Source organism: Ochlerotatus camptorhynchus, unplaced genomic scaffold, assembly GCF_037179485.1.
Source record: "Ochlerotatus camptorhynchus isolate MF236.1 unplaced genomic scaffold, CSIRO-AGI_Acam_v1.1 ptg000330l, whole genome shotgun sequence".
NCBI classification, from domain to species: domain Eukaryota; kingdom Metazoa; phylum Arthropoda; class Insecta; order Diptera; family Culicidae; genus Ochlerotatus; species Ochlerotatus camptorhynchus.
In genome coordinates this window covers 17,049,563-17,064,016 of record NW_027040818.1, presented here as the reverse complement: position 1 = coordinate 17,064,016, position 14,454 = coordinate 17,049,563, and the positions used below count along the sequence as shown (strand labels likewise).

General features: G+C 37.1%; 1 protein-coding gene across 9 annotated transcripts in view; it reads right to left on the bottom strand.

The window, feature by feature from the left end:
* CAP overlaps positions 1 to 14,454 on the bottom strand; it is a 401,038-nt gene that overhangs the window by 229,761 nt on the left and 156,823 nt on the right. Inside the window, exon 1 of one of the 9 annotated variants that reach the window (XM_065230342.1) lies at positions 5,466 to 6,379. The exons of 7 other annotated variants lie outside the window; for them this stretch is intronic. The gene's annotated coding sequence lies outside the window, so the exon portion shown is untranslated. Of the gene's footprint in view, positions 1 to 5,365; positions 5,422 to 5,465; positions 6,380 to 14,454 lie in introns of those variants that run through there. One more of the 9 variants, XM_065230343.1, reaches the window with a different exon arrangement.

The window sequence follows — 14,454 nt, the reverse complement described above, 5'->3', positions numbered from 1 at the left end:
GATGGTTTGAAAGTTCTCACAGTACCAACATTTCATTTTATCAGGATTTTTATGGCTTATTCTAGATCCAGAAATTCCCAGTGTAGCAAGAATTCTTCTTGATCATAATATGTGTGTAGTCGAGGGAATTCGGAGAGTTTTAAAAATATTAGCATTGCAGTTTACAGTAGTTCTATGCGTTTCTGAAGATCAGAAAGATTTTTGAGATAATCAAGTATGTCTTTTTAATTTGGCAGGGTACCAACATTCCTTGAAATGTCAAGAGTTTTAGGAATCGTTAGAGCTCCGGAAGCTCCAGATTTCTTGCGTTCCGGTAAAACTGCTTGAGATTTGTGAGATGCTAGTTGTTTTGAAAGTTCTCAGGATTTTTAAGTTCTTGAAGTTTCCAGTGTTCCAAGAATTCTTGTAGTTCTTAATATTCGTTAAGTCGTGGAAATTTGGAAAGCTTTCACAGTATTAGTATTGGACTTTTCAGGATCAAAAAGTTTCTTGAAATACTGAAGTTTGCTGACATACTAAAGTTAATTTGGCAGAGTACCAAAATTTCTTGGAGTCTCAAGAAATTTGAGAACTTCTAAAAATTGCTTGAGATTTGTGAGATGCTGGTTGTTTTGAAAGTATTCAGAGAACCAACATTTCTTCTCGGGATTTTTAAGGGTTGTAGGAGTTCCAGGGGGGCCTCCCTTAGCTCAATCGGTAAAGGCGCAGCTACAAAGCAAAACCATGCTGGAGGTGGCTGGGTTCAATTCCCGGTCCAGTCTAGGAATTTATCGGGTTGGAAAATTTCTCGACTTCCCTGGGCATATAAGTATGATTGGACTTGCCACACAATTATACCAATGCAAAAATGGTACAGGCATCGAAAGCTCTTAATCAATAACTGTGGAAGTGCATCTAGAACACTAAGTTGAGAGCACGCAATAATATGCGATATGCAATCAGCTTGAAATGCGAAGAAGAAGAAGACGAAGAAGAAGGAGTTCCAGATGTTCCCAGAGTTCCGAGAATTCTTGTAGTTTTTTTTTAATATTCGTGGGAATTTTCAGGAGTTCTATGCGTTTCTGCAGATCGAAAAGTTTCTTGAGATACTGAAGCTTGCCTTTTAATGTGGTAGAGTTCCGAAATTCCATACATTGTCACGAGTTTTGAGAATTGATCTAAAATCTCCAGATTTCGGGCGCTTCGAAAAAATATGCTTGAGATTTGAGAGATGCTGGATGTGTGGTATATTCTCAGAGTATCAACATTTCTTTTCCCATGATTTTAAAGAGTCTTAGGAGTTCCAGAAGTTCGCAGAGTTCCAAAAATGTTTGTAGTTCTTGATATTTGTGTAGTCGAGGGAATTGGGAAAGTATTGGCATTGGAGTTTCTTTGCGTTTCTGGTGATCAAATACTTTCCTGAGATACTAAAGTTTGCCTTTTCAAATTGGCAGAATATGAACAGTCCTTGGAGTCTCAGGAGTTTTGAGAATGGCTAGAGCTCTAGATGATCTATATTTATTTCACCTCGGTTGAAATTTCTTGAGATTTGTTGTATTGAAAGTTCTCAGAGTACCAACATTTCTATTTTTTCTATTTCTCAGGATTTTTAGTGTGTTTTGGAGTCCCATAATTCCATGAGTTCCAAGAACTATTGTAGTTATTAACATTCGTGTAACCGGCGGTATTTGGAAAACTTTTTAATAAAGTGATGAAATTGGGTTGTTAGCGGAATGCTTATTGAGAAGTTTACCGCTCCGAAAAAAATAATAACGTTTCGATTTTTCTATAAATATTGGAATGAAATATCAAAAATCTAGAAAAATCACATTTATTCTAATTTAAAAAAAAAACTGCATAAAGTTGGACTCAAAAAAACACAAAACATCGACTTATCCGTTTTGCTGAGAGTCCATTTTTTTCATGATGAGATAGAAAAAATATTTTTACGTGTAATTGGCTTGGTAGCCATTATAATGAAATAATGAAGTAATGAAATTGAAGTTATCATAACTTTGGAAATTTTTCTTATTGAAGAGTTGAATGGATTTTTCTCCTTTGCTTTAATTAAATCTTTGGTTATTATTAGTTACGTAGGTTCCGGTTCTACACGTTGAAGTTTCATTTTTATACCTGTGATCTTGACATTATGACATAGGGGATGAGTACTTAAGGGGGTCAGATTTTGATAAATCTTTACCAACGATCTCATTAGGCTCCGTAACACCATTCGTAGGCAGTACCAGCGTTCTAGTCTGCCTAACTTGAATACCAATGGTAATACATTAACAATGATCGTTCAGGATCTCAGAAATAACGATTTTGCAAATAAGATCCGTTCTCCCTTAGATTGTGAAAAGCCCTTCTGAAAACTAAAAAAAATCCTTAAAAATTAGCCAAGGGTCATTCCACCACTTGTGCCGTTGAATCAACCCAATGATTCAGCCGCCCATCTGATAACCCCAGAAGAGAAGGTCGATGCTATGGGTCAACACTTCGTCAGCACTCATAATCTAGGACTGAACATGCCCAGTCCATACGATACTGCGGTTGCTGAAAATGTAGCCAACCTCCATAAAATTCCGAGCAAATTTTCATGTGGAAATTGGAGGTGAACCAGCCCCAGGCTGAAAGCCTCCCTAATAAAGATAATTAGACTTGGCTACTGCCACTCGTGCTGGAAGTCAGCTTAAGTTATCCTCATCCGTCCTCCTTCAAGCTACCGACCCATCAGCATTCTCTCGGGGTTATCTAAGCTGTTCGAAAGAGCAGTCTACCACCGGCTCCTAGCATCTGTCGATGAAAGCAACTTGTTGCTCGAAGAACAGTTTGGCTTCCGTACAGGTCGCTCGACTGTTCACCAGCTGACTCGGGTTACAAACATTCTCAGATGGAACAAGTCTGTATCCAAAACATCTGCCATGGCATTGTTGGACATTGAAAAAGCGTACGGAAATATCTGGCATGATGGCCTGGTCTACAAATTACAGCGATACGGTCTTCCAATCTCTCTTGTGAAGATAATAAAAAACTATCTCTCGAACAGGACATTCCGAGTCTCTCTGAATGGCATCACATCGGATGCCTTCAACATCGGCGCGGGTGTTCCACAAGGAAGTATCCTTGGACCCATCTTGCTCAATCTGTTCACCTCCGATATGCCGGCTCTCCCTGATGGTGGATCGTTGTCCCTGTTCGCAGATGCCAAATCCATCGTCTATAAGGGTAGGGTCATCGGAGCACTGACCGCCAAACTTCAGAGAAGACTGGATTTCCTGTCTGATTATTTCAACTGGAAGATCCGTATAAACGTGGTGAAGACCCAGGTCACCATAATTCCTCATTTTAAATCTCCCAGACTTGTTCCGTCTGAGAGTAATAAGATCAACTTAAACGGCACAGTGGTGGAATGGTCCAAAGAGGTAGTCTACCTCGGCATTACAGGGAACAAGTTGACAGAACAAAATGCAACATCCTGATGAGATCATTGTACCCGCTCATCAACAGGAGATCCACTCTGTCCCTGTGAAAAATAAGCTTGCTGCCTACAATTCTTCCTGTTATCGAGTACGGTATGCACATCGGGAGAGTTGCTTGCAGTTTTCTTGTGCTTCGGTAAAAAATGTGTGTTGTGAGATGCTGGATGTTTTGAAAGTTCGCAGGGTACCAACATTTCTTTCTCTGGGGGTTTTTATGAGTTGTTGTAGCGATTTCCCGGTTTTCCTGTTTTTTCCCGGTTCTCCCAGTTTTCCAGTATAGCGTAAGTTATAAAAAATAATAATTTTGAGGGAATTTCAAGGACGGTTTTGCAAGACATTTTGAGCATATTTTCAAAGAAACTCTGAGGTTCTGATGAAATTCTAAGGATATATTAAGAAAGAATTTCAAAAGAATTTCAAGGTAATTTCAAAAGATCATCATAAGGACATTTTGAGAAGATTTTCTTGGAAATTCTAAGGAAAATTCTAATGGAATTCTGAGCAAAAGTTCAAGGAACTTTTGGAAGCAGACATTTCTAAATTCCAAATTTTTGCTGGAATTATTAAGCATGTTAAGATAAATGAAGAGATAACTTCAAGAGTTTTCAAGACATAATTCCTCAAGTGTTCTGCACAAAAATCCAAGGCTTTTAATGGAGAAATTTTCTTGGTAATACCGAACAGAATCATAAGACTATTGAGGGTAATCCTCAAAGTAAAAGTAATTCCGAAGAGTTTTTGGAATGATCCTTATCAAATTCTTAACGATATTGCGAAGATATCCTAAGATGAGTTCCTTAGAAATAATGTCTTATGACTATGCTCAATCAACTGTTCAGCAGGCAACAATGGTGTTTTTAGCGCGTAAAATTCAGTTTCTTACCAAATAAGTTTAAATTTTAGGAGGCTTATCAGGACCAGCTTTTAAACCGCTTGAGCATTGTGCAGCGGGAATTATAAACTTTGCATCAGGCTAATAGACCATCGCCCAAAGGATACATGAACTTGTGGAAATATCGAGCTATGGAGGGTACGATACATTAAGAGACCGCAAAATCCATCGAGTTGTGAAGAGTAGACTGTATTTTCATGGACGTTCCCAAAAAAAGTATCATCACAATTTTACGAACTGTTTCAAAATTGAATCAAATTGTAATCTTCGAACAACTGCTACCAGGAAACAATAGTCTACCAAATTCTCCATGATGGCTATGGCAAACATTGAATCTCATTAGCATAACCATTAGTGCAGACCATCTGACTGACCCAGAGCAAGAAAAATGCCAACATCGGAAGAACCGTTCGAGATATGTAGAAAACAACAACACACGCGCAGAATTAATTGAAAATTCCATCCCCTCGCATTCCTCCGTTGGGTGTTACTTTGACGCCGCCAAGCGCAGGCACCGGATAAACCGAGAAAGGAAAATCCGATTCCTGCCACACCGGCTGACTGGGCGAGAAACACGAAATTAGAAAGAAAATTAAATTTTACAACTCGTAGAATTTTTTTTCCCCCGTGCACTGCACTCGCGATGCACTCTGCACAAAGTTTGCTTCAAGTTTTCCTTTTTCCCACCGTTTGTTCGTTTTTTTTTTTCTCACACTGCGAGTCAAAGCCATTCTCACGTGCCAGGTTCTAGCGAGCAGAATTCTTCTGTGTTGTTTTTTTTTACATCATTCGAATTTTTTCAACTACAAATGCCCATTTGTTTCATTTCCACTTCTCACTGCAGGTTGCAGGCAAATTTCCATTTGCTGCTTCTTTCTGTTTTTGCACCAACTGTCACCATTTTCCCTCCGTTCTTCTTGGCGGTGTTTTTCCACCGACCTTCTTCCTTTTTGGGTCATTTCACTCGACTGACTGAGCGGGATAATTGTTTTCAATTAATTCCGCCTCTTCCAACCTTTCCATTCAAGCGAAATATACAAAACGAATAAAAAACGGTAGAGTTGATTCCGTTTCACATCCGTCGCCCGTCGATTTCGATTTTTTTTTCGCCTTACGCCGTGAAGAATGCCTGTCTGCCAACCACCTTTCGAGACGAATTTTCCGCGACACAGAGATGACTCGCGCCGCGCGCTCACCGAGGTTAATTACGATCCGAAAAACACACACACACACCACGCGTCGTCACCGCGATCGAAACGGCTTCCGACTCAGGACTGAACACCGACCGACCGATCCGACCAATGGACCACCACGCGAAAAATTTTCGGGATCTCTAGCCGAAATCGTGATTCGAGAGCGAAACGACACACTAACAATCATCGCGTCTCGGCTTCTCAAGGCGATGACGATCATTGGCAGCATGATCATCGTCATCGGTCGGGGCGAGGAAAATCAACAACAGTCAACAGATTCAAGATGGGTGTGCGGGAAAATCCGACACTGATCGCCATCATCCGATGATGTCTCGTGAGCGAGAATGAAGATCTCTGTGCGCTTGCGGCTCAGGAGACACCAATACAGGTGATCGGTCGGTCGTCGGCATTGAATGTCTGCCAAGTGATCGAGTGAGCGTACGAAAGAGGATATATGTAGGTTCAGCTGCGGCGCTGTGTGTAGACAGAACCGGACTACTAACCGCAGCATGACAGATTGAGAGAGGAAAAGTGAAACGAGCTAATTAGTGGTCTGAATTGGTCTCTTCTTGGTGCGAATGATGCGGAACAGTTGGCTCGGGGACAGATTTATGTGGGCAAAATGGTTGGTTGGTTTTTTAGGAGTTATTGCAGTTTTAGCAGTGAGCTTGGGTGGTAATAATTTGCGCTGAGGGGTTTTCAATTAGCAATCAGCAAATATTCACAGCTTTTTTTTTCTAATTGTGTGGAACTACTCTATCCCATTACAAATAAAAATCTCTGAAATAACATTCATCAATTATTGTTCAAACATTTCCGATAAAGCACGATTGATGTCGCCGTTCATTAACCACAATTTCTCAGCTCAATTGGTTAGAATTCAGCTCAGAAATAACACTCACCGCTGAAAATGTATTTCACGAATAAATACAGTCATCTCTCCAAGAGGATATATTAAAGGAACCATCGAGTTGTAGAATTATCGACTTACAGAATTAAATATTTTTAATTCATGCATAATTTTACGAATAATCTCGAATTGCTCCTTATCTATTCCTATTTATCCATATGCATTCGAAAAATGTTTCAATACTCAATTTTTCGGGTTGGAAAATTTCTCGACTTCCCTACAATTGGTATAGGCATCGAAAGCTCTCAATTAATAACTGTGGAAGTGCATCTAGAACCATAAGTTGAGAGCATGCAATAAGTTAATATACGATATGCAATTAGCTTAAAATGTGAAGCAGAAAAAGAAGGAGAAGATCTTCAACTATGTAAATTGTTAACTTCACGCAGAAGTAATACAAAGTTAAAGTTAGGTACTCTGGCCACTCTGGTGCTTGCTATACAAAGTGCGATTCTACCGGCTGTCAAGTTTAGCGTTATTTTTTTCGCTGTTAAATTGCGAAATTGTTTACGAGTGCGTAGTGCACATAGTGGCATAGTGCTAAGGATCATTTTTTGTATGTAAGTAGGTCGAGAGGTGCAAATTTCATGTGCATAAATTAGTTCTATATCCGAGTGGTTTGTAAACAATTGCATGATCAAAATGGCATACAACAGACGGACATTTTAAAGCCCGCCTTGCATGCAAGTTATGCTGACTCAATATTGAGGTTAACCTGTTGATGTACGATCACAGATGAAATGTTATCGTAAATAAATTAGTGAGTGATGATACCTATAAACAATATTCTATCCCACATTTTGGTTATTAGTGAAGTGAGTTTACCGTGTGGCGCAAATAATACGGATCATCTTCACCGATGTGATGATCTATCGGTACATGCATATTGCAGCTATAAGTGATAACACAATACACAGTGAGATTGTTTATACTCATTGACCTTCTTGTGTTTAATTATCATGATGAGTGAACGACTCAACTATACTCACAACTGTCTGATGGAAATGTTTCTGTTTTTATGATAGATCATTGAGTGGAGATACCAATGAACGATCAAATCACACTGTTTTATTTGTTTTGCTTTGTTTTTATTAAGTGAGTCTACCGTGTCGTGCAACTAAACGGGCCTTCTTCGCCAATGTGCTATTAAATGATCGGAATACTCATATTGTGACTAAATTAATTACACAATACATGTTGAAACTTATTTGCTTGCTGTCCTTTCCATGGACATTGATTTGTGAGCGAGGCGTCTGCGATCACAACTTTGATGGTTTGATGGTGTTTAATCAACAAAAAAAAAAAAAATGTGAAGATTACAGGAGACTGGGCGATTCAGACTTCCTCCACATTATAGAGTAAGGCAAAAAACCAAAATCATATATTATTAATTCAAATTTTAGACATTAATTTTCTTTTTATTATTATTAATTTCTCTATTATTCTCTATTATTATTATTATTATTATTATTATTATTATTATTATTATTATTATTATTATTATTATTATTATTATCACTGTTATCGCTTTTATTATTATTATTGTAATTACTTTTCATTGAATTACAACTTTTATTATTATTACTATCAATACGTGTGAAAACGGTAATTGAAACTAAAAACAAATTTTAATCTAATATTGAAATAATTGTCAAAAACGAAAACGTAAAACGGCAACAGCAAGAATTTGGGATTAAATTTATAAAGATAATCCACATTATTATTTACAAGTAGGCTGATTTTAGTAATTTGAGTAACGGAAAAAAATAAATAAATATTATTATTATCACTACTTTATTGTTGTCCGCATTTGCGTGGTCTTCCAAAAGCTTACGAATCATGAGCGAATCGAAGATGGAGATCGATAGAGAAAGGTGCGAAGAGGATCTACTGCTGCAAAACAAATCTGTCGAAGGTGAACCTTCTTGTTCCTCATCCATCTAAAACTCTCCGGATAGGAATGGTGACGGTGATGACGACGACTACGATGACGATGATGATTACGAAGACGGCATTAATGTAACGTTAATATCATCTCCACCATCACCACTACTAAAATTAGAACAGTTCTCAGGAAACCTGTCGGAACAACCGGAAGCCCCATCGAAGGAAGAAAAGGAGAAAAAGGGGAAAAATTAAGGGGAGAGGGCCAAAAACGCATCAAACGTCTTTTGGATAGTGGGCACAGCCGAGAAGAAGCATTCCGCTTGGCTCAAACACCACAGCAACCTACAGATGTGTCAAAACGCCCTAGGAATTTAGACCGCAATGGTTCAAATACTAGTGGTAATCCTCGTCCTTCCAAAATCCCACGTCAGAGCTATGGCACAAGTAAGCCTTCAACATCGAAAAGCTCTGTACAGCAAAAAATGGATGCACATAGATCCGGACACTCAGGACAAAAAAGGACTGAGGGTAAGATCAACCCTTCCTACAAGGAAGTAGTGAGTGGTGTGAAGTTGGGTATCCTTCCGAAAGGCTAACGTAATATTGAACTTACCACACCACAACTGATGGCTATTCAAAAAGCAATCATTACTAAACTTGCGGGGCAAAGAAAGGAAGCACTTAAACCAAAATTTGGGCATTGTGCCTTTAAGCCCGGCTACTTAGTCATCGTTTGTAAAATCCAGGAAACAGCTAACTGGTTAAGAAGCATAATACCGGAGTTAAACCCATGGACTGGGGCAAAATTTACTGTGATCGATGAAAAAGACATCCCCCGACCAGATATACTCATTGGGTTTTTCCATGGAGTGCTGAAGACAGCAATGAACAAATTCTAGCACTCTTGGAGAGCCAAAATGATGGGCTAATAGTTGACGCATGGAGAATACTCCAGCGTAACATTATTTTTTTTTCCTGGATTTGTTTTCCGTCGATCTTGTTTTCCGTGCTGAGCACCAATGCTACCGACACCAGGGAGGCAGCTCCCACACCTGGATCTTACCTATCGACCCATCACAACTCATGAACCAGGACCAACGGTTTTACTTCTCTTCCGAAGGAAGGCGTGATCAGAGATGTTATGCCTTAGACCCAGATCCTTCTATACCTAGCAAGAGCGGCAAATCAAATGAACATTAAACACAAAAAAAAAAATCAAATTCATCCAAGTGAATCTGCATAACGTAAAAGGAGCAACTGCTGTACTTTGCCAACGATTCACAGAAAGCATACTGGATATAGTTCTGATCCAGGAGCCATGGGTTACTAGGATACTAGGAATTCCTACAAAATCATGCAAGTTAATTTATGATGAAGGGCAGCTATCTCCTAGAGCTGCCATTCTGGAAGACGAAAAAGCTAAAAAAAATTCCGATTACAGAATTTATCAAAAGAGACATTGCAGCTGTCATGTTAGAGGTTCCAACGACCCACGGAAAAACAGAAGTCTACGTTGCCTCAGCGTACTTCCCTAGTGGCGTGGAAGATGTACCTCCACCAGAGGTTGCAAGGTTTCTTTCGTACATAACAAACCATCCATACGTTGTGGGCCAGTACAGACATCAACAACAGAGGTGAGTATCTTTTAGACTTTATCTCAAAACATGAAATAGATATAGAGCATTTCCAGCCCAAAACGCAAACCGGTTGGTCATGAGTGTTTCCGATTTGAATGAAACATTTCTCACGTGTTCGCTGCTACTAATGGTTGCATTTTTCATTTAAATATGATTTTTTCCTCCAGAGTAACTTTTGAAAAGGGCGTATAAAAAAATGGATTATTTTTTTTTCAAAAAATCATAACTTGAAAACTATTGATCTGATCAAAATGGCATATGAGAAGAAGTTTTAGGTAGTTAAATTATCTTTGCGGAAAAAAATACACTGAAAGAAAAACTTAGTAAATTAGTATCTAAAAAACGTAAAACGATGATTATCTCAAAACACCCCCCCTTCGATCTTTATAATTTTTTTTTTCAAGAAAACTGAAAAAATGCCCTAATATTTGGTGAAGATTGTATACTGGTAACTTTCTTTAAAAAAAATTTATAATTTTTGAAATTTTTGTTGGTTTTTACAAGTTGGTGAAATTGCATATTTTTTAGTAAAATAGTAATTTATTTGGATTCTACGCATAATTTTCAAAAACATTGCACATAGAAACTTTTTTTCTAAATCCAGCCGTTCTCAAGTTAGTGCAATTAAAAAAAATAATTATAATAATTTTCTACATTTTGGGCCATTTTCAAATGTTAGTCGTGATGTCCAGCAACGAGATGTTTTTCCATGAATATATATTAAAAAACAGACAATTCATTCTCAACTATGGTAGCTGTCAGACTTACCCGTTTCTATTTAGACGCAGCGGAAAAGAAACAAGTTTATAAGTAAATACTCTCAAATATACCCAAATAATCAACAAACCCACTCATGTGCCTTTTTTCTGTCCTCTATTAGTTGTATACCTGGATAGAATTGTGTATGTCATAACAGAGGCTCAAAACATAAACAGGTAAACAAATATGTTATTAAACCTGTAATTGAGATAAATTCTCTAGGTACTTCTCTGACGTATACCATATTGTGCCTTAAGAGCTCATCCCGCGATATCACAACTACATAAAAAGGCACTCCGTGGAGGCTTCTTACACTCACACTTAAAAAAGTTTGCTATAATCAATTGTACCTAATGAAGATAGGTATAATGTCAACATTGTAATTATTCTGCTACATATATATATATATTGGGACGATCTTCACCTGTTCCATTCAGTTCATCTCTCTTAGCGTTTCAAGTTAAAAAGCAAGTAGTTTTTTACGATGGATAACAATTTCAAGTGTTGTAAACCTCCACCTAAATCAATTTCAAAGCATGACACAGTAGCAGTTCAGTTGTTTATCTCAAAATTATTAGAATTTTTAAAGTTGCAAATAACAGTCCAAAAGTGTATTTTTATGTCAGATGGAGCAGCATCACAATACAAAAACATAAAAATTTTTGCTAGCATTTGTGGATTTAAAGATAAGCATAATGTAGAAATTGAATGGCATTTTTTTGCAACTTCACACGGCAAAGGTCATTGTTATGTGATTGGCGGTACCCTTAAGAGAATGGCAACCAGAGCAAGTTTAGCTAAGCAACACGAGCACCCTATAACGAACCATTAACAACTGTACGACTGGGCAAATAGTCGTAAAGAAGATCTTCAAACAAAAATGTCATTTTGTTATGTTTCTACGGAAGAATACAAAAAGGCTGACACGGAATTTGATCCAATTTTTAAGAAAGTGAAACCAATTCCTGGAACTCGAAAATATCATTGCTATATTCCAGTTTCAAACAACCAAATTTCAGTAAAAATATTCTCTAATTCAAACGATACACCCAAATTATTCAATGTATTCAAATAATATGAGTTGTAAAATAAAATAATAAATATATACTGTTTTTTATCTCAACAAATCTTTCATTTGACCATATCAACGTGCTTCTCTTCCGCTGCCTCTAGATAGAAACGGGTAAGTCTGACAGCTACCATATCTGAGAATGAATTGTTTGTTTTTTAATATACAATCAAGAAATAAAATCTCGTTGCTGGACATCTCGACAAACATTTGAAAATGGCCAATAATGTTGAAAATTGTTATAATTATATTTTTTTTAATTTGCATTAACTTGAGAACGGCTGGACTAAGGAAAAAAATTTCTATATGCAAAGTTATCGAAAATTATGCGTAGAATCCAAATAAATTGTTATTTTTCAAAAAAATATGCATTTTCATCAACTTGTAAAAATCAACAAAAATTTAAAAAATTATAGATTTCTTTTTAAGGAAGTTACCAGCATACACTTTTCACGAAATTCAAGGGTATTCCATCAATTTTCTTGAAAATTTTTTTTATAAAGATCGAAGGGGGGGTGTTTTGAGATAATCATCGTTTTACGTTTTTAAATACTAATTTACGAAGTTTTTTCTTTCAGTGTATTTTTTCCGCAAAAATAATTTAACTACCTAAAACTTCTTCTCATATGCCGTTTTGATCAGATCAATAGTTTTCAAGTTATGATTTTTTGAATAAAAAATAATCCATTTTTTTATACGCCCTTTTCAAAAGTTACTCTGGAGGAAAAAATGATATTTAAATGAAAAATGCAACCATTAGTAGCAGCGAACACGTGAGCAATGTTTCATTCAAATCAGAAGGGGTCGAGACAAAATTGACATTTTTTTTAACGATTTGAGCTAGAAATGCTCTATATGTAATAAAGGGGTGGATCCAACTTTTATAAATGCAATTAGGCAAGAAGTTCTTGGCATAACATTGTGCAGCCTTTCTATTTCTGATAAAATTAAGAATTGGCATGTATCGGGCGAAGAATCTTTGTCCGTTCACAAGCAAATTGTATTTGATTATGAAGTAAATCAACAGCTCATTGAAAAAATAAAATACCCCAGGAAAACTAACTGGGAGCAGTATAAATCAAAACTTATAGTTGGAGTAAACAGCTTGAGAGGATGTTCAAATACATACATTGAACTTGAGAACAATTCTCAACAGCTCTCTAGCTTAATACAACAGGTTTATTACGATATCTGTCCTGCGGGAGGAACGTTCTACTTGGTGGAATAAAACCTTACAGAAACGTTGAAAGAAAGCCCGGAAACTATTTAACCGGGCAAAAATAACAAAGCAATGGGATCAATATAGAGAAGCCCTTACAGCTTATAAAAGGGAAATTAGAAGATCAAAAAGAAAGGATTGGAAGCATACCTGTGAAAACATTTAAAACACTCCAATTGCTGCTAGAGTGCAGAAAGTTCTTTCAAAACATCATTCAAATGACCTAGGAACTCTTAAAAAAGAGGAAGGCACGTACTGGATCAGACACACTTTCCATGTTCAACTGCTAACATAAATGAACCCAGAATATATGTGCAGAAAAAGCTGTCTCTGAAAAAAACCAAGAACAATGAAAGAGTCGACTGGATCAGAGAGAGCCAGGAAAGATGCTCAAAATCTGGCCGAAATAATGTTTACAGAGAAACGAGTTGAATGGGCGATTGATTCTTTTGAACCTTTCAAGTCACCAGGTAGGGACGGAATTTTTCCTGTACTACTCCAGAAAGGGAAAGAAACATTGACACCTATTCTTACAGACATGTTTAGAGCAAGCCTTGCATTAAGCTATATTCCAATAAACTGGTGTCAAGTTAAGGTTATATTTATTCCGAAGGCTAGCAAAAACGTCTCCTAAATCCTTCAGGCCGATTAGCCTATCTTCCATTATGCTGAAGATAATAGAGAAAATAATAGATGAGTATTTAAAGTCGAAGTACTTGGCTACAATTCCTTTTAATAAATATCAGTTTGCATATCAAACTGGTAAATCAACCGGAACAGCTCTTCATACGCTGGTTACAAAACTAGAAAAATCTTTTGAATCAAAAGAAATTTCCCTAGCAGCGTTTATTGATATTGAAGGAGCATTTGATAATGCATCTTATCACTCAATGAAAAACGCTATCAAAAACATGAGTTCGATAAAAGCATAGTTAATTGGATTAACGAAATGCTGAGCAAAAGAGAAATCTCAGCAAACGTTGGAAGCTCATCCATAACAGTAAGAGCTGTAAAAGGGTGTCCTCAAGGAGGTGTTCTCTTACCTCTACTGTGGTCTTTAATAGTTGATGACCTTCTCAAAAAATTAGAAGCACAGGGCTTCGAGATTATTGGCTTAGTAGATGATATTGTCATATTAGTGCGTGGAAAATATGACTATGTCATTTCAAGTAGAATGCAAATTACTTTAAATTATGTTTCATCGTGGCGCACTAGCGAAGGATTGAATACTAATCCATCTAAAACAACCATTGTACCATTCACACGAATAAAAAAAAAATGTCCATAAATAGTATTAAACTGAAAGGAATCAATTTTAGAACTTTCAAACACAGTCAAGTATCTGGGAGTTACTCTTGACAGCAAACTAAATTGGAATTCGCATCTAGAGCAAGTTATTAGTAAGGCAACAAATGCTCTTTGGATAAGTA